Here is a 21,066-nt window from a genome sequence, read left to right as displayed (position 1 = left end):
CAATCCCAATGCTATTTCTGTGTTCCGCAGTCGATGTGAAGGTCCAAGGGTTAGAGCAAACCTGCAGTGGTTCATTGCTAACATCTACTGGACACTCACAAAAGTTCCAAGCACAGAACGATTGAAGCGTTACCTGCCTGGACAATAGTCAGCATGGTGCATGTTGTATACAATACCGATTTCTGTCTTTCGTAGTCAGTGTGATGGTCCAACGGATACAGTAACTCTGCAGTTACGCATCGGAAACAGCTACTCGACAAACAGGAAAGATTCAAAGCACAGAACGGTTGAAGCGTTACTCGAATTGACAGTAGTAAGCATGATTCTTGTTTTACTCAATTCCGATGACATTTCTGTGTTTTGGCGTTAATACGAAGGTCCAAGGATTACTGTACACCTGCGGTGGAATATCGGAGCCAACTGCTGGACTCTAGGAAAATGTTCGAAGCAGTTAACGTCTGAAGCGTTACTCCCCATAACAGAAGTCAGCATGGTGCACGTTGTATTCAACCCCGATGCAATTTCTGTGTCTACATCTACATCTACATCTACATCCACACTCCGCAAACCACCTGACGGTGTGTGGCGGAGGGTACCCTGAATACCTCTATCGGTTCTCCCTCCTATCCCAGTCTCGTATTGTTCGTGGAAAGAAGGATTGTCGGTATGCTTCTGTGTGGGCTCTAATCTCTCTTATTTTATCCTCATGGTCTCTTCGCGAGATATACGAAGGAGGGGGCAATATACTGCTTGACTCTTCAATGAAGGTATGTTCTCGAAACTTTAACAGAAGCTCGTACCGAGCTACTGAGCGTCTCTCCTGCATAGTCTTCCACTGGAATTTACCTATCATCTCCGTAACGCTTTCGCCATTACTAAATGATCCTGTAACGAACCGCGCTGCGCTACGTTGGATCTTCTCTATCTCTTTTATCAACCCTATCTGGTACGGATCCCACACTGCTGGGCAGTATTCAAGCAGTGGGCGAACAAGCGTACTGTTCCCTACTTCCTTTGTTTTCGGATTGCGTTTCCTTAGGAATCTTCCAATGAATCTCAATCTGGAATCGGCTTTACCGACGATCAACTTTATATGATCATTCCATTTTAAATCACTGCTAATGCGTACTCCCAGATAATATATGGAATTAACTGCTTCCAGTTGCTGACGTGCTATTTTGTAGCTAAATGATAAGGAAACTATCTTTCTATATATTCACAGCACATTACACTTGTCTACATTGAGATTCAATTGCCATTCCCTACACCATGCGTCAAATCGCAGCAGATCATCCTGCATTTCAGTACAATTTTCCATTCTTACAGCCACTCGATTCACCACAGCATCATCTGCAAAAAGCCTCAATGCACTTCCGATGTCATCCACAAGGTCATTTACGTATATTGTGAATAGCAACGGTCCTATGACACTCTCCTGCGGCACACCTCAAATCACTCTTACTTCGGAAGACTTCTCTCCATTGAGAATGACATGCTGCGTTCTGTTATCTAGGAACTCTTCAATCCAATGACACAATTGGTCTGATAGTCTATATGCTCTGACTTTGTTCATTAAACGACTGTGGGGAACTGTATCTAACGCATTGCGGAAGTCAAGAAACACGGCATCTACCTGTGAACGCGTGTCTATGGCCGTCTGAGTCTCGTCGACGAATAGCGCGAGCTGGGTTTCACACGATCGTCTTTTTCGAAACCCATGCTGATTCCTACAGAGTAGATTTCTAGTCTCCAGAAAAGTCATTATACTCGAACATAATACGTGTTCCAAAATTCTACAACTGATCGACGTTAGAGATATAGGTCTATAGCTCCGCACATCTGTTCGACGTCCCTTCTTAAAAACTGGGATGGCCTGTGCCCTTTTCCAGTCCTTTGGACCGCTACGTTCTTGTAGAGACCTACGCTACACCGCTGCAGTAAGAGGGGCAAGTTCCATCACGTACTCTGTAAAATCGTACTGGTATCCCACGAGGTCCAGCGGCCGTTCCTCTTTTAAGCGATTTTAATTGTTTCTCTACTCTTCTCTCGTCTATTTCGATATCTACCATTTTGTCATCTGTGCGACATTCTAGAGAAGGAACTACAGTGCAGTCTTCCTCTGTGAAACAGCTTTGGAAAAAGATATTTAGTATTTCGGCCTTTAGTCTGTCATCCTCTGTTTCAGTACCATTTTGGTCACAGAGTGTCTGGACATTTTGTTTTGATCCACCTACCGCTTTGACATAGGACCAAAATTTCTTGGGGTTTTCTGGCAAGTCAGTACATAGAACTTTACTTTCGAACTGATTGAACGCCTCTCGCATAGCCCTCCTCACACTGCACTCCGCTTCGCGTAATTGTTGTTTGTCTACAAGGCTTTGGCTATGTTTATGTTTGCTGTGAAGTTCCCTTTGCTTCCGCAGCAGTTTCCTAACTCGGTTGTTGTACCACGGTCGCTCTTTTCCATCTCTTACGATCTTGCTTGGCACATACTCATCTAACGCATATTGTACGATGGTTTTGAACTTTGTCCACTGATCCTCAACACTATCTGTATTTGATACAAAACTTTTGTGTTGAGCCGTCAGGTACTCTGTAATCTGCCTTTTGTCACTTTTGCTAAACAGAAAAATCTTCCTACCTTTTTTAATATTTCAATTTACGGCTGAAATCATCGATGCAGCAACCGCTTGATGATCGCTGATTACCTGTTCTGCGTTAACTGTTTCAAATAGTTCGGGTCTGTTTGTCACCAGAAGGTCTAATATGTTATCGCCACGAGTCAGTTCTCTGTTTAACTGCTCAAGGTAGTTTTCCGATAAAGCACTTAAAAAAATTTACTGCATTCTTTGTCCCTGCCACCCGTTATGAACGTTTGAGTCTCCCAGTCTGTATCCGGCAAATTAAAATCTCCACACAGCACTATAACATGGTGGGGAAATCTACTAGATATATTTTCCAAATTTTCCTTCATGTGCTCAGCCACAACAGCTGCTGATCCAGGGGGCCTATAGAGACATCCTATTACCATGTCTGAGCCTGCTTTAACCGTGACCTTGACCCAAATTATTTCACATTTCGGATCTCCGTCAATTTCTTTCGATACTATTGCACTTCTTATCGCTATAAACACGTCTCCCCCTTCACTTTCCAGCCTGTCTCTGCGGTATACATTCCAATCTGAGTTCTGGATTTCATTACTGTTAACGTCTGGTTTCAGCAAACTTACTGCCCCTAGTACTATATGGGCGTAGTGACCGTTTACTAATGAGAGCAGTTCTGGGACCTTTCTATAGACGCTCCTGCAGTTTACTATTAGCACATTAATATTGTTATTCGCTGTTCCATTTTGCCTACTCCTACCTTGCCGCGTCTCAGGAGGCGTGTTGTAGGGCCTAGGGAGGGTATTCCCTAACCTAAAAGACCCCATGTGAACTCCACACGTACACCGCCACCCTGGTAGCTGCTTCCGGCGTGTAGTGCAGGCCTGACCTATTCAGTGGGACCCAACATTTGACCACCCAATAGCGGAGGTATATGTGAAGCTCCAAGGGTTACAGTAAGCATGCAGTTGGGCATGAGATACAACTACTGGTCTCCCAGCAAAGGTTCCAAGCACAGAAAGTTTGAAGCGTTACTCGCCTAGATTGTAGTCGACATGGGGTCTGTTGTATTCAACCCCGAGGAAATTTCTGCGTCTCGTCGTCAATGACAAGGTCCAAGGGTTACAGTAAACCTGCAGTCGTGCGCCGGAAACATCTACTGGACTGCCAGAAAATTTCCAAGCATGGAACGATTGCCGCGTTACTTGCATAAACAACAGTCAACATGGTGCCTGTTGAATACAATTCAATTGCAATTTCTGTTTTTCGACGTCAACGTGAAGGTCCAAGGGTTACAGTAAACCAGCTGTTTTGCGTCGGAAAAAACTACTGGACACCAATAAAGGCTCCAAGCACAGATCGTAAGAATCGTTACTCCCGTGGACAGACGTCGGCATGGAGCGTGTTGTATTCAATTCCGATATAATTTCTGTGTTTCGTCGTCGACCAGAAGGTCCTGCTGTTGTGCCTCAGATACAGCTACTGATCTCCCAGGACAGGACCCAAGCACAGAACGTTGAAGCGTTACTCGCCTAGATTGTAGTCGACATGGGGTCTGTTGTATTCAACCACAATGAAATTTCTGTGTTTCTTCGCCAACGTGAAGGTCCAAGGGTTACAGTAAACATGCCATGGTGCATCGGAAACAAATACAGGACTCCCAGAAAAGGTACTAACCACAAAACTTTTGACGCGTTACTCACCTGGACTTTAGACGAAGTCGTGTCTGTTGTATTCAATATGAAGGTCCTAGGGTTACAGTAAACCTGCAGTGGTGCATCGGAAACAACTACTGGACTCCCGCAACTGCTACTAGGCACAGGACCTTTCAAGCGTTACTCGATTGGACTTTAGGCGAAATGGTGTCTGTTGAATTCAATCCCGTTGCAATTTCCGTGTTTCGTCGTCGACTAGAAGGACCAAGGGTTACAGTAAACCTGCTGTTCGCGTCGGAAACAGCTACTGGACACCCAGGAAAGATTCCAAGCACAGACCGTAAGCAACGTTACTCCCGTGGACAGACGTCGGCATGGTGCTGGTTGTATTCAATCCCGATATAATTGCTGTGTATCGTGGTTAATATGAAGGTCCACGGGTTATAGTAAACCATCAGTGGTGCATCGTGAACAACTATTCGACTCCCAGAACTGGTACTAGGCACAGAACCTTTGAAGCGTTACTCGCTTGGACTTTAGGCGAAATGGTGTCTGTTGTATTCTATCCTGATGCAGTTTCTGTGTTTTGTCGTCGACTAGAAGGTCCAAAGGTTAAAGTAAACCTGCTGTTTTGCGTCGAAAACAGCTACTGAACACCAAGGAAAGATTCCATGCATAGACCGAAAGCAACGTTACTCCCGTGGACAGACGTCGGCATGGTGCTGGTTGTATTCAATTCCGATATAATTGCTGTGTATCGTGGTCAATGTGAAGGTCAAAGGGTTACAGTAAACCAGCAATGGTGCATCGGAAACAACTACTGGACTCCCGGAACTGGTACTAGGCACAGAACCTTTGAAGCGTTATTCGCTTGGACTTGAGGCAAAATGGTGTCTGTTGAATTCAATCCCGATGCAGTTCCTGTATTTCGTCGTCGACTAGAAGGTCCGAGTTTTACAGGAAACCTGCTGTCTTGCGTCGGAGACAGCAACTGGACACCCAGGTAAGATTCCAAGCACAGACCGTTTCAATCGTTACTCCCGTGGACAGACGTCAGCATCGTGCATGTTGTATTCAAGTCCAATACAGTTTCTCTGTTTCGTGGTCTATGTGAAGGTCCAAGGGTTACAGTAAACCTGCAGTTTTGCATCGGAAACAACTACTGGACTCCCGGAATTGGTACAAGGCGCAGAAACTTTCAAGCCTTAATCGCTTGGACTTTAGGCGAAATGGTGTCTGTTGTATTCTATCCCGATGCAAATTCTGTGTTTCGTCGTCGACTAGAAGGTCCAAGGGTTACAGCAAACCTACTGTTTTGCGTCGGAAACAGCTACTGGACACCCAAAAATGATTCCAAACACAGACCGTAAGCAACGTTACTCCCGTGGACAGACGTCGGCATGGTGCTGGTTGAATCCAATCCCGATATAATTGCTGTGTTTCGTGGCCAATATGGAGGTCCAAGTGTTCCAGTAAGCTTGCAGTGGTGCATCACAAACAACTACTGGACTCCGGGAACTGGTACTAGGCACAGAACCTTTGAAGTGTTACTCGCTATTACAATAGTCGAAATGGTATTTGTTGTATTCAATCCCGATGCAATTTCTGTGTTTCGTCGTCGACTAGAAGGTCCAAGGGTTACTGTAACCCTGCTGTTTTGCGTCGGGAACTCCTACTGGACACGCAGGAAATATTCCAAGCACAGACCGTAAGCAACGTTACTCCCGTGGACATATGTCGGCATGGTGCTGGTTGTACTCAATCCTGATATAATTGCTGTGTTTCGTGGTCAATATAAAGGTCCAAGGCTTATAGTAAACCTGCAGTGGTGCATCGGAAGCAACTACTCGACTCCCGGAACCGGTACTAGGCACAGAACCCTTGAAGCGTTATTCGCTTGGACTTTAGGCGAAGTGGTGTGTGTTGTCTTCAATCCCGATGCAATTCCTGTGTTTCGTCGTCGACTAGGAGGTCCAAGGGTTACAGTAAACCTGCTGTTTTGCGTCGGAAACAGCTACTGGACACCCAGGAAAAATACCAAGCACGGACCGTAAGCTACGTTACTCCCGTGGACAGACGTCGGCATGGTGCTGGTTGAATCCAATCCCGATATAATTGCTGTGTTTCGTGGTCAATATGAAGGTCCAAGTGTTACAGTAAACTTGCAGTGGTGCATCACAAACAACTACTGGGCTCCAGGAAATGGTACTAGGCACAGAACCTTTGAAGTGTTACTCGCTATTACAATAGGCTAAATGGTGTCAGTTGTATTCAATCCCGATGCAATTTCTGTGTTTCGTCGTCGACTAGAAGGTCCAAGGGTTACAGTAAACCTGCTGTTTTGCGTCGGAAACTCCTACTGGACACGCAGAAAATATTACAAGCACAGATCGTAAGCAACGTTACTCCCGTGGACATACGTCGGCGTGGTGCTGGTTTTACTCAATCCTGATATAATTGCTGTGATTCGTGGTCAATATAAAGGTCCAAGGGTTATAGTAAACGTGCAGTGGTTCATCGGAAGCAACTACTCGACTCCCGGAACCGGTACTAGGCACAGAACCCTTGAAGCGTTATTCGCTTGGACTTTAGGTGTAATGGTGTCTGTTGTTTTCAATCCCGATGCAATTTCTGTGTTTCGTCGTCGACTAGGAGGTCCAAGGGTTACAGTAAACCTGCTGTTTTGCGTCGGAAACAGCTACTGGACACCCAGGAAAAATACAAAGCACGGACCGTAAGCTACGTTACTCCCGTGGACAGACGTCGGCATGGTGCTTATTGTATTCACTCCCCATATAATTGATGTGTCTCGTTGTCAGAATGAAGGTCCAAGGGATACAGTAAACCTGCAGTGGTGCATCGGAAACAACTACTGGACTCCCGGAACAGGCATTAGGCAGAGAGCCTTTGAAGCGTTACTCGCTTGGACTTTAGGCGAAATGGTGTCTGTTGTATTCAATCCCGATGCAATTTCTGTGTTTCGTCGTCGACTAGAAGGTCCTAGGGTTACAGTAAACCTGCCATTTTGGGTCGGAAAAAGCTACTGGACACCCAAGAAAGAATCCCATCCCTGACCGTTTCAATCGTTACTCTCGTGGACAGACGTCGGTATGCTGCTGGTTGTATTCAATCTTGATATAATTGCTGTGTTTCGTGGTCAATATGAAGGTCCAAGGGATACAGTAAACCTCCAGTGGTGCATCGGAAACAACTACTGGACTCCCGGAACTGGTACTAGGAACAGAACCTTTGAAGTGTTACTCGCTATTACAATAGGCGAAATGGTGTCTGTTGTATTCAATCCCGATGCAATTTTTGTGTATCGTCGTCGACTAGAAGGTCCAAGTGTTACAGTAAACCTGCTGTTTTGTGTCGGATACAGCTACTGGACACCCAGAAAAGATTCCAACCATGGACCGTAAGCAACGTTACTCCCGTAGACAGACGTCGGCATGGTGCTGGTTGTATTCAATCCCGATATAATTGCTGTGTTTCGTGGTCAATATGAAGGTCCCATGGTTACAGTAAACCTCCAGTGGTGCATCGGAAGCAACTACTGGACTCCCGGAACCGGTACTAGGCACAGAACCCTTGAAGCGTTACTCGCTTGGACTTTAGGCGAAATGGTGTCTGTTGTATTCAATCCCGATGCAATTTCTGTGTTTCGTCGTCGACTAGAAGGTCCAAGGGTGACAGTAAACCTGCTGTTTTGGGTCGGAAAAAGCTACTGGACACCCAGGAAAAATTCCAAGCCCTGACCGTTTCAATCGTTACTCTCGTGGACAGACGTCGGTATGCTGCTGGTTGTATTCAATCCCGATATAATTACTGAGTTTCGTAATCAATATGAAAGTCCAAATGTTATAGTACACCTGCAGTGGTGCACCGGAAGCAACTGCTGGACTCCCGGAACTGGTACTAGGAACAGAACGTTTGAAGCGTTACTCGCCTGGACTTTGGAAGATATATTGTCTGTTGTACTCATTCCCGATGCAGTTTCAGTATTTCGTCGTCGACTAGAAGGTCCAAGTGTCACAGGAAACCTGCTGTCTTGCGTCGGAGACAGCAACTGGACACTAAGGTAAGATTCCAAGCACAGACCGTTCCAATCCTTACCCTCGTGGACAGACGTCGGTATATTGTTGGTTGTATTCAATCCCGATATAATTGCTGTGTTTCGTGGTCAATATGATGGTCCACGTGTTACGGTAAACCTGCAGCTTTGCATCGGAAACAACTACTGGACTCCCGGAACTGGTACAAGGCACAGAACCTTTCAAGCCTTACTCACTTGGACTTTGGGCGAAATGCTTGTCTTTTGTATTCAATCCCGATGCATTTTCTGTGTTTCGTCGACGAGTAGACGGTCCAAGGGTTACAGTAAATCTGCTGTTTTGCGTCGGAAACAACTTCTGGACACCCAGGAAAGATTCCAAGCAGAGACCGTAAGCAACGTTACTCCCGTGGACAGACGTCGGCATGGTGCTTGTTGTATTCAATCCTGATATCATTGCTGTGTTTCGTGGTCAATAAGAAGGTCCAAGTGTAACAGTAAACCTGCAGTGGTGCATCGGAAACAACTACTGGACTTCCGGAACTGGTACCAGGCAAAGAACCTTTGAAGCCTTACTCCCTTGGACTTTAGGCGAAATGGTGTCTGTTGTATTCAATCCCGATGCAATTTCTGTGTTTCGTCGTCGACTACAAGGTCCAAGGGTTTCAGTAAACCTGCTGTTTTGCGTCGGATACAGCTTCTGGTCACCCAGGAAAGATTCCAAGCACAAACCGTAAGCAACGTTACCCTCGTGGACAGACGTCGGCATGGTGCTGGTTCTATTCAATCCTGATACCATTGCTTTGTTTCGTGGTCGATACGAAGGTCCAATGGATACAGTGAACCTACAGTGGTGCATCGGAAGAACTACTGGACTCCCGGAACCGGTACTAGGCACAGAACCCTTGAGGCGTTATTCGCTTGGACTTTAGGCGCAATGGTGTCTGTGTTTTCAATCAATCCCGATGCAATTTCTGTGTTTCGTCGTCGACTGGAAGGTCCAAGGGTTACAGTAAACTTGCTGTTTTGCGTCGGGAACAGCTACTGGACACCCAGGAAAGATACCAAGCACGGACCGTGAGCAACGTTACTCACGTGGACAGACGTCGGCATGGTGCTGGTTGTACTCACTCCCCATACAATTGCTGGGTTTCGTGGTCAATATGAAGGTCCAAGGGATACAGTAAACCTGCAGTAGTGCATCGGAAACAACTACTGGACTCCCGTAACAGGTACTAGGCAGAGTACCTTTGAAGCCTTACTCGCTTGGACTTTAGGCGAAATGGTGTATGTTATATTCAATCCCGATGCAATGTCTGTGTTTCGTCGTCGACTAGATGGTCCTAGGGTGACAGTAAACCTGCTGTTTTGGGTCGGAAAAAGCTACTGGACACCCAGGAAAGATTCCAAGCCCTGACAGTTACAATCGTTACTCTCGTGGACAGACGTCGGTATGCTGCTGGTTGTATTCAATCCCGATATAATTACTTTGTTTCGTAATCAATATGAAAGTCCAAGTGTTATAGTACACCTGCAGTGGTGCACCGGAAACAACTGCTGGACTCCCGGATCTGGTACTAGGCACAGAACGTTTGAAGCGTTACTCGCCTGGACTTTGGATGAAATATTGTCTGTTGTACTCATTCCCGATGCAGTTTCTGTAGTTCGTCGTCGACTAGAAGGTCCAAGTGTTAAGGAAACCTGCTGTCTTGCGTCGGAGACAGCAACAGGACACCCAGGTAAGATTCCAAGCACAGATCGTTTCAATCGTTACTCTCGTGGACAGACGTCGGTATGGTGCTGGTTGTATTCAATCCCGATATAATTGCTGTGTTTCGTGGTCAATATGATGGTAAAAGTGTTACAGTAAACCTACAGTGGTGCATCGGAAACAACTACTGGCCTCCCGGAACGGGTACCAGTCACAGAACCTTTGAAGCGCTACTCGCTTGGACTTTAAGCGAACTGAAGTCAGTTGGATTCAATCCCGACGCATTTTCTGTGTTTCGTCGTTGACTAGAAGGTCCAAGGTTTACAGTAAACCTGATGTTTTGTGTCGGAAACTGCTACTGGACTCCCAGGAAAGATTTTAAGCAGAGACCGTTTCAATCGTTACTCCCGTGGACAGACGTCAGCATCGTGCATGTTGTATTCTAGTCCGATACAATATCTGTGTTTCGTGGTCTATGTGAAGTTCCAAGGGTTACAGTAAACCTGCAGTTTTGCATCGGAAACAACTACTGGACTCCCGGAACTGGTACAAGGCACAGAAACTTTAAAGCCTTACTCGCTTGGACTTTGGGCGAAATGCTGTCTTTTGTATTCAATCCCGATGCATTTTCTGTGTTTCGTCGACGAGTAGACGGTCCAAGGGTTACAGTAAACCTGCTGTTTTGCGTCGGAAACAGCTACTACACACCCAGGAAATATTCCACGCACAGACCGTAAGCAACGTTACCCCCGTGGCCATACGTCGGCATGGTGCTGGTTGTATTCAATCGCGATGTAATTGCAGTGTCTAGTGGTCATTATGAAGATCCAAGGGTTACAGTAAACTTGCAGTGGTGCATCGGAAACAACTACTGGACTCCCGGAACAGGTACTAGGCACAGAACCCTTGAAGCGTTACTCGTTTGGACTTTAGGCGAAACGGTGTATGTTGTATTCAATTCCGATGCAATTTCTTTGTTTCGTCGTCGACTAGAAGGTACAAGGGTTACAGTAAACCTACTGTTTTGCATCGGAAAGGGCTACTGGACACCCAAAAAAGATTCCAAACACAGACCGTTAGCAACGTTACTCCCGTGGACATAAGTCGGCATGGTGCTGGTTGAATCCAATCCCGATATAATTGCTGTGTTTCGTGGTCAATATATATGTCCAAGTGTCACAGTAAACTTGCAGTGGTGCATCACAAACAACTACTGGACTCCCGGGACTGGTCCTAGGCACAGAGCCTTTGAAGTTTTACTCGCTATTACAATAGGCGAAATGGTGTCTGTTGTATTCAATCCCGAAGCAATTTCTGTGTTTCGTCGTCGACTAGAGGGTCCAAGGGTTACAGTAAACCTGCTGTTTTGCGTCGGAAACAGTTACTGGACAATCAGGAAATATTCCTTGCACAGACCGTAAGCAACGTTACCCCCGTGGCCATACGTCGGCATTGTGCAGGTTGTATTCAATCGCGATGTAATTGCAGTGTCTAGTGGTCATTATGAAGATCCAAGGGTTACAGTAAACTTGCAGTGGTGCATCGGAAACAACTACTGGACTCCCGGAACAGGTACTAGGCAGAGAACCTATGAAGCGTTACTCGCTTTTACTTTATGCGAAATGGTGTCTGTTGTATTCAATCCCGATGGAATTTCTGTGTTCCGTCGTCGACAGGAAGGTCCAAGGGTTACAGTAAACCTGCAGTTTTGCGTCGGAAACAGTTACTGGTCACCCAGGAAAGATTCCAAGCACAGACCGTAAGCTACGTTACGCCCGTGGACAGACGTCGGCATGGTGCTGGTTGTATTCAATTCCGATATAATTTCTGTGTTTCGTGGTCAATGTGTAGGTCCAAGGGTTACAGTAAACCTGCAGTGGTGCATCGGAAACAACTACTCGCCTAACGGAACAGGTACTAGTCACAGAAACATTAAAGCGTTACTCGCTTGGACTATAGGCGAAATGGTGTGTGTTGTATTCAATTCCGATGCAATTTCTGTGTTTCGTCGTCGACTAGAAGGTCCAAGGGTTACAGTGAACCTACTGTTTTGCGTCGGAAACCGCTACAGGACACCCAGGAAAGATTCCAAGCACAGACAGTTTCAATCGTTACTCCCGTGGACAGGCGTTTGCTTGGTGCTGGTTGCATTCAAATCCGATATAATTTCTGTGTTTCGTGGTCAATGTGGAGGATGAAGAGTTACAGTAAACCTGCAGTGGTGCATCGGAAACATCTACTGGACTCCCGGAACTGGAACTAGGCACATAACCCTTGAAGCGTTACTCGCTTGGACATTAGGCGAAATGGTGCCTGTTGTATTCACTCCCGATACAATATCTATGTTTCGTCGTCGACTAGAAAGTCCAAGGGTTACAGTAATCCTGCTGTTTAGCGTCGGAAACAGCTACTGGACTCCCAGGATCGATTCCAATCACAGACCGTAAGCAACGTTACTCCCGTGGACATACGACGGCATGGTGCTGGTTGTATTCAATCCCCATATAGTTTCTGTATTTCGTGGTCAATATGAAGGTCCAAGTGTAACAGTAAACCTGCTGTGGTGCATCGGAAACAACTACTGGACTCCCGGAACTGGTAGTAGACACAGAACCTTTGAAGCGTTCTCGCTTGGACTTTAGGCGAAACAGTGTCTGTTGTATTCAGTCCCGATGCAATTTCTGTGTTTCTTCGTCGACTAGAAGGACCAAGGGTTACAGTAATCCTGTTGTTTTGCGTAGGAAACCGCTACTGGACACCCAGGATAGATTCCAAACACAGTCCGTAAGCAACCATACTCTCGTGGACAGACGTCGGCTTGGTGCTGGTTGTATTCAATCCCTATATAATAGCTGTGTTTCGTGGTCGATACGAAGGTCCAGGGGATACACTAAACCTGCAGTGGTGCATCGGAAACAACTGCTGGACTCCCGGAAGTGGTACTCACACAGAACTTTTGAAGTGTTACTCGCATGGACTTTAGGCGAAATGGTGTCGGTGGTATTCAATCCCGAAGCAACTTCTGTGTTTCGTTGTCGACTAGAAGGTCCAAGGGTTACAGTAATACGGCTTTTTTTCCGTCGGAAACTGCTACTGGACCCCCAGGAAAGATTCCAAGTACAGCCTGTTTTAATCGCTACTCCCATGGACAGACGTCGGCTTGGTGCCGGTTGTATTCAATTCCGATATAATTTCTGTGTTTCGTGGTCAAAGTCGAAGTCCAAGGGTTACAATAATCCTGCAATGGAGCATCGGAAACAACTACTGGACTCCCGGAACTGGTAGTAGGCACATAGCCTTTGAATCGTTACTCGCTTGGACTTTAGGCGAAATGGAGTCTGTTGTATTCAATCCCGATACCATTTCTGTGTTTCGTTGTCGACTAGAAGGTCCAACGTTTACAGTAAACCTGCTGTTTTCCGTCGGAAACTGCTACTGGACACCCAGGAACGATTCCAATCACAGACCGTAAGCAACGTTACACCCGTGGAAGACGTCAGCATGGTGCAGGTTGTATTCAATTCCGATATAATTTCTGTGTTTCGTGGTCAATGTCGTAGTCCATGGGTTACATTAACCTGCAATGGTGCATCGGTGACAACTACTGGACTCCCGGAACTGGAACTAGGCACATAACCCTTGAAGCGTTACTCGCTTGGACTTTAGGTGAAATGGTGTCTGTTGTATTCACTCCAGATACAATATCTATGTTTCGTCGTCGACTAGAAGGTCCAAGGGTTACAATAAACCTGCTGTTTTGCGTCGGAAACAGCTACTGGACACCCAGGAACGGTTCCAATCACAGACTGTAAGCAACGATACTCCCGTGGACATACGTCGGCATGGTGCTGGTTGTATTCAATCCCGATTTAGTTTCTGTGTTTTGTGGTCAATATGAAGGTCCAAGTGTTACAGTAAATCTGCTGTGGAGCATGGGAAACAACTACTGGACTCCCGGAACTGGAACTAGACACAGAACCTTTGAAGCATTCCTCGCCTGGACTTTAGGCGAAAGAGTGTCTGTTGTATTCAATCCCGATGCAATTTCTGTGTTTCTTCGTCGACTAGAAGGACCAAGAGTTACAGTAAACCGGTTGTTTTGCGTCGGAAACAGCTACTGGCCACCCAGGAAAGATTCCAAAGACCATCCGTAAGCAACGAAACTCTCGTGGACAGACGTCGGCTTGTTGCTGGTTGTATTCAATCCCGATATAATTGCTGTGTTTCGTGGTCGATACGAAGGTCCAAGGGATACAGTAAACCTACTGTTTTGCGTCGGAAACAGCTACTGGTCACCCAGGAAAGATTCCAAGCACAGACCTTAAGCAACGTTATTCCCGTGGACAGACGTCGGCATGGTGCATCTTGTATTCAATTCCGATATAATTTCTGTGTTTCGAGGTCAATGTCGTAGTCTAAGGGTTACAGTAAACCTGCAGTGGTGCATCGGTAACAGCAACTGGACTCCCGGAACTGGTACTAGGCACATAGCCTTTGAAGCGTTATTCGCTTGGACTTTAGACGAAATGGTGTCTGTTGTATTCAATCCCGATACAATTTCTGTGTTTCGTCGTCGACTAGAAGGTCCAAGGGTTACAGTAAACCTGCAGTGGTGTATCGGAAACAACTACTGGACAGCCGGTACTGGTATTAGGCACAGAACTTTTGAAGCGTTACTCGCTTGGACTTTAGGCGAAATGGTGTCTATTGTATTCAATCCCGATACAATTTCTGTGTTTCGTCGTCGACTAGAAGGTCCAACGGTTACAGTAAACCTGCTGTTTTGCGTCTGAAACTGTTACTGGACACGCAGGAAAGATTCCAAGCACAGACCTAAAGCAACGTTACTCCCGTGGACAGACGTCAGCATGGTGCAGGTTGTATTCAATCCCTATATAATTGCTGTGTTTCGTATTCAATATGAAGGTCCAAGGGTTACAGTAAACCTGCAGTGGTGCATCAGAAACAACTACTGGACAGCCGGAACTTGTATTACGCACAGAACCTTTGAAGCGTTACTCGCTTGGCCTTTAGGCGAAATGGTGTCTATTGTATTCAATCTCGATGCAATTTCTGTGTTTTGTCGTCGACTAGAAGGTCCATGGGTTGCAGTAAACCTCCTGTTTTGCGTCGGAAACAGCTACTGGACACCCAGGAATGATTTCAAGCACAGACCGTAAGCAACGTTACTCTCGTGGATAGACGTCGGCATGGTGCTGGTTGTATTAAATCCCGATATAATTGCTGTGTTTCGTGGTCAATATGAAGGTCCAAGGGTTACAGTAAACCTGCAGTTGTGCATCGGAAACAACTACTGGACTCCCGGAACTGGTACTAGGATGAGAACCATTGAAGCGTTACTCGCTTTTACTTTATGCAAAATGGTGTCTGTTGTATTCAATCCCGATGGAATTTCTGTGTTTCGTCGTCGACAGGAAGGTCCAAGGTTACAGTAAACCTGCTGTTTTGCGTTGGAAACAGTTACTGGTCACCCAGGAAAGATTCCAAGCACAGACCGTAAGCTACGATACGCCCGTGGACAGACGTCGGCATGATGCTGGTTGTATTCAATTCCGATATAATTTCTGTGTTTCGTGCTCAATGTGTGGGTCTAAAGGTTACAGTAAACCTGCAGTGGTGCATCGGAAACAACTACTCGCCTCCCGGAACAGGTACTAGGAGCAGAAACTCTGAAGCGTTACTCGCTTGGACTTTAGGCGAAATGGTGTTTGTTGTATTTAATCCCGATGCAATTTCTGTGTTTCGTCGTCGACTAGAAGGTCCACGGGTTACAGTAAACCTACTGGTTTGCGTCAGAAACCGCTACTGGACACCCAGGAAAGTCTCCAAGCGCAGACCGTAAGCAACGTAACTCTCGTGGACAGACGTCGGCATTTTGCTGGTTGTATTCAATCCCGATATAATTGCGGTGTTTCGTGGTCGATACGAAGGTCCAAGGGTTACAGTAAACGGGCAGTGGTGCATCGGAAACAACTAGTGGACTCCCTGAACTGGTATTGGCATGGAAACTTTGAAGCTTTACTAGCTTGGGCTTTAGGAGAAATGGTGTCTGTTGTATTCAATCCCGATGCAGTTTCTGTGTTTCGTCGTCGACTAGAATGTCCAAGGGTTACAGTAAACCTGCTGTTTTGCGTCGGAAACAGCTACTGGACATCCAGGAACAATTCCAATTACTGACCGTAGGCAACGTTACTCCCGTGGACATACGCCGGCGTGGTGCTGGTTGTATTCAATCCAAATATAGTTTCCGTGTATCGTGGTCAATATGTGAGGTCCAAGTGTTACAGCAAACCTGCCGTGGTGCATCTGAAGCAACTACTGGACTCCCGGGACTGGTACTAGACTCAGAACCTTTGAAGTTTTCCTCGCTTGGACTTTAGGCGAAGTAGTGTTTGTTGTATTCAATCCCGATGCAATTTCTGTGTTTCTTCGTCGACTAGAAGGACCAAGGGTTACTGTAAACCTGCTGATTTGCGTCGGAAACCGCTACTGAACACCCAGGAAAGATTCCAAACACAGTCCGTAAGCAACCATACTCTCCTGGACAGACGTCGGCTTAGTGCTGGTTATATTCGATCCCGATATAATTGCTGTGTTTCGTTGTCGATACGAAGGTCCAGAGGATACAGTAAACCTGCAGTGGTGCATCGGAAACAACCACTGGACTCCCGGAACTGGTACTAGGCACAGAACTTTTGAAGTGTCACTCGCTTGGACCTTAGGCGAAATGGTGTCTGTTGTATTCAATCCCGAAGCAATTTCTGTGTTTCGTTGTCGACTAGAAGGTCCAAGGGTTACAGTAAACCTGCTGTTTTGCGTCGGAAACAACTACTGGACACCCAGGAAAGATTCCAAGTACAGGCTGTATCAATCGCTACTCCCATGGACAGACGTCGGCTTGGTGCCGGTTGTATTCAATTCCGATATAATTTCTGTGTTTCGTGGTCAATGTCGAAGTCCATGGGTTACAATAATCCTGGAATGGTGCATCGGAAACAACTACTGGACTCCCGGAACTGGTACTAGTATGAGAAACTTTGAAGCGTATCTCGCTTTGACTTTATGCGAAATGGTGTCTGTTGTATTCAATCCCGATGCAATTTCTGTGTTTCGTTGTCGACTAGAAGGTCCTAGGGTTACAGGAAACCTGCTGTTTTGCGTCGGAAACAGCTACTGAACACTCAGGAAAGATTCCAAGTACAGCCTGTTTCAATCGCTACTCCCATGGACAGACGTCGGCATGGTGCCGCTTGTATTCAATTCCGATATAATTTCTGTGTTTCGTGGTCAATGTCGTAGTCCAAGGGTTACAGTAAACCTGCAATGGTGCATCGGTAACAACTACTGGACTCCCGGAACTGGTACTAGGCACATAGCGTTTGAAGCGTTACTCGCTTGGACTTTAGGCAAAATGGTGTCTGTTGTATTCAATCCCGATACAATATCTGTGTTTGGTCGTCGACTAGAAAGTCCAACGGTTACAGTGAACCTGCTGTTTTGCGTCGGAAACTGCTACCGGACACCCAGGAAAGATTCCAAGCACAGACCGTAAGCAACGTTTCTCCCGTGGACAGACGTCAGCATGGTGCTGGTTGTATTAAATCCCGATATAATTGCTGTGTCTCGTGGTCAATATGAAGGTCCAAGGGTTACAGTAAATCTGCAATGGTGCATCGGAAACAACTACTGGACAGCCGGAACTAGTATTAGGCACAGAACTTTTGAAGCGTTACTCGCTTGGACTTTAAGCGAAATGGTGTCTATTGTATTCAATCTCGATGCAATTTCTGTGTTTTGTCGTGGACTAGAAGGTCCAAGGGTTACAGTAAACCTGCTGTTTTGCGTCGGAAACAGCTACTGGACACCCAGGAACGATTCCAAGTACAGTCCGTTTCAATCGCTACTCCCATGGACAGACGTCGGCTTGGTGCCGGTTGTATTCATATCCGATATAATTTCCGTGTTTCGTGGTCAATGTCGAAGTCCAAGGGTTACAATAATCCTGCAATGGTGCATCGGAAACAACTACTGGACTCCCGGAACTGGTAGAAGGTACATAGTACACTCCTGGAAATTGAAATAAGAACACCGTGAATTCATTGTCCCAGGAAGGGGAAACTTTATTGACACATTCCTGGGGTCAGATACATCACATGATCACACTGACAGAACCACAGGCACATAGACACAGGCAACAGAGCATGCACAATGTCGGCACTAGTACAGTGTATATCCACCTTTCGCAGCAATGCAGGCTGCTATTCTCCCATGGAGACGATCGTAGAGATGCTGGATGTAGTCCTGTGGAACGGCTTGCCATGCCATTTCCACCTGGCGCCTCAGTTGGACCAGCGTTCGTGCTGGACGTGCAGACCGCGTGAGACGACGCTTCATCCAGTCCCAAACATGCTCAATGGGGGACAGATCCGGAGATCTTGCTGGCCAGGGTAGTTGACTTACACCTTCTAGAGCACGTTGGGTGGCACGGGATACATGCGGACGTGCATTGTCCTGTTGGAACAGCAAGTTCCCTTGCCGGTCTAGGAATGGTAGAACGATGGGTTCGATGACGGTTTGGATGTACCGTGCACTAATCAGTGTCCCCTCGACGATCACCAGTGGTGTACGGCCAGTGTAGGAGATCGCTCCCCACACCATGATGCCGGGTGTTGGCCCTGTGTGCCTCGGTCGTATGCAGTCCTGTTTGTGGCGCTCACCTGCACGGCGCCAAACACGCATACGACCATCATTGGCACCAAGGCAGAAGCGACTCTCATCGCTGAAGACGACACGTCTCCATTCGTCCCTCCAATCACGCCTGTCGCGACACCACTGGAGGCGGGCTGCACGATGTTGGAGCGTGAGCGGAAGACGGCCTAACGGTGTGCGGGAACGTAGCCCAGCTTCATGGAGACGGTTGCGAATGGTCCTCGCCAATACCCCAGGAGCAACTGTGTCCCTAATTTGCTGGGAAGTGGCGGTGCGGTCCCCTACGGCACTGCGTAGGATCCTACGGTCTTGGCGTGCATCCGTGCGTCGCTGCGGTCCGGTCCCAGGTCGACGGGCACGTGCACCTTCCGCCGACCACTGGCGACAACATCGATGTACTGTGGAGACCTCACGCCCCACGTCTTGAGCAATTCGGGGGTACGTCCACCCGGCCTCCCGCATGCCCACTATACGCCCTCGCTCAAAGTCCGTCAACTGCACATACGGTTCACGTCCATGCTGTCGCGGCATGCTACCAGTGTTAAAGACTGCGATGGAGCTCCGTATGCCACGGCAAACTGGCTGACACTGACGGCGGCGGTGCACAAACGCTGCGCAGCTAGCGCCATTCGACGGCCAACACCGCGGTTCCTGGTGTGTCCGCTGTGCCGTGCGTGTGAACATTGCTTGTACAGCCCTCTGGCAGTGGCAGGAGCAAGTATGGTGGGTCTGACACACCGGTGTCAATGTGTTCTTTTTTCCATTTCCAGGAGTGTATTTGAATCGTTACTCGCTAGGACTTTAGGCGAAATGGTGTCTGTTGTATTCAATCCCGATGCAATTTCTGTGTTTCGTCGTCGAGAGGAAGGTCCAATGGTTACAGTAAACCTGCTGTTTTGCGTCGGAAACAGTTACTGGTCATCCACGAAAGATTCCATGCACAGACCGTGAGCTACGTTACGCCCGTGGACAGACGTCGGCAAGGTTCTGGTTGTATTCAATTCCGATATAATTTCTGTGTTTCGTGGTCAATGTGAAGGTCCAAGGGTTACAGTAAAACTGCAGTGGTGAATCGAAATCAACTACTGGACTCCCGGAACTGGTACTAGGCACAGAACCTTGTAGCGTTACTCGCTTGGACTTTAGGCGAAATGGTGTCTGTTGTATTCAATCCCGATACAAACTGTGTGTTTCGTCGTCGACTAGAAGGTCCAACGGTTACAGTAAACCTGCTGTTTGGCGTCGGAACCTGCTACTGGACACCCAGGAAAGATTCCAAGCACAGACCGTAGGCAACGTTACTCCCGTGGACAGACATCAGCATGGTGCAGGTAGTATTCAATCCCGATGTAATTGCTGCGTTTCGTATTCAATATGAAGGTCCAAGGGTTACAGTAATCCTGCAGTGATGCATCAGAAACAACTACTGAACAGCCGGAACTGGTATTAGGCACAGAACCATTGAAGCGTTACTCGCTTGGACTTTAGGCGAAATGGTGTCTATTGTTTCAATCTCGATGCAGTTTCTGTGTTTTGTCGTCGACTAGAAGGTTCAAGGGATACAGTAAACCTGCTGCTTTGCGTCGGAAACAGCTACTGCACACCCAGGAAAGATTCCAAGCACAGACCGTAAGCAACGTTACTCCCGTGGACAGACGTCGGCATGGTACATGTTGTATCAAATTCCTATATAATTTCTGTGTTTCGTGGTCAATGTGTAGGTCCAACGGTTACAGTAAACATGCAGTGGTGCATCGGAAACAACTACTCGCCCCCCGGAACAGGTACTAGGCACAGAAACTTAGAAGCTTTACTCGCTTGGACTTTAGGCGAAATGGTGTCTGTTGTATTCAATCCCGATACTATTTCTGTGTTTCGTCGTCGACTACAAGGTCCAACGGTTATGGTAAACCTGCTGTTTTGCGTCGGAAACTGCTACTGGACACCTAGGAAATATTCCAAGCACAGACCGTAAGCAACGTCACTCCCGTGGACAGACGTCAGCATGGTTCTGGTTGTATACAGTCTCGATATATTTGCTGTGTTTCGTGATCGTTATGAAGGTCCAAGGGTTACAGTAAACCTGCAGTGGTGCATGGGAAACAACTACTTCACTCCCAGAACTGGTACTAGGCACAGAACCTTTGAAGCGTTAATTGCTTGGACTTTAGGCGAAATGGTGTCAGTTGTATTCAATACCGATGCAATTTCTGTGTTTCGTCGTCGACTAGAAGGTCCGAGGGTTACAGTAAACCTGCTGTTTTGCGTCGGAAACAGCTACTGGACACCCAGGAATAATTCCAAGCACAGACC

This window comes from Schistocerca serialis, chromosome 8 (assembly GCF_023864345.2).
Source record: "Schistocerca serialis cubense isolate TAMUIC-IGC-003099 chromosome 8, iqSchSeri2.2, whole genome shotgun sequence".
In the NCBI taxonomy this organism is placed as follows: Eukaryota; Metazoa; Arthropoda; class Insecta; order Orthoptera; family Acrididae; genus Schistocerca; species Schistocerca serialis.
The sequence above is the reverse complement of the archived record's forward strand: the minus strand, read 5'-3'. Positions refer to the sequence as shown.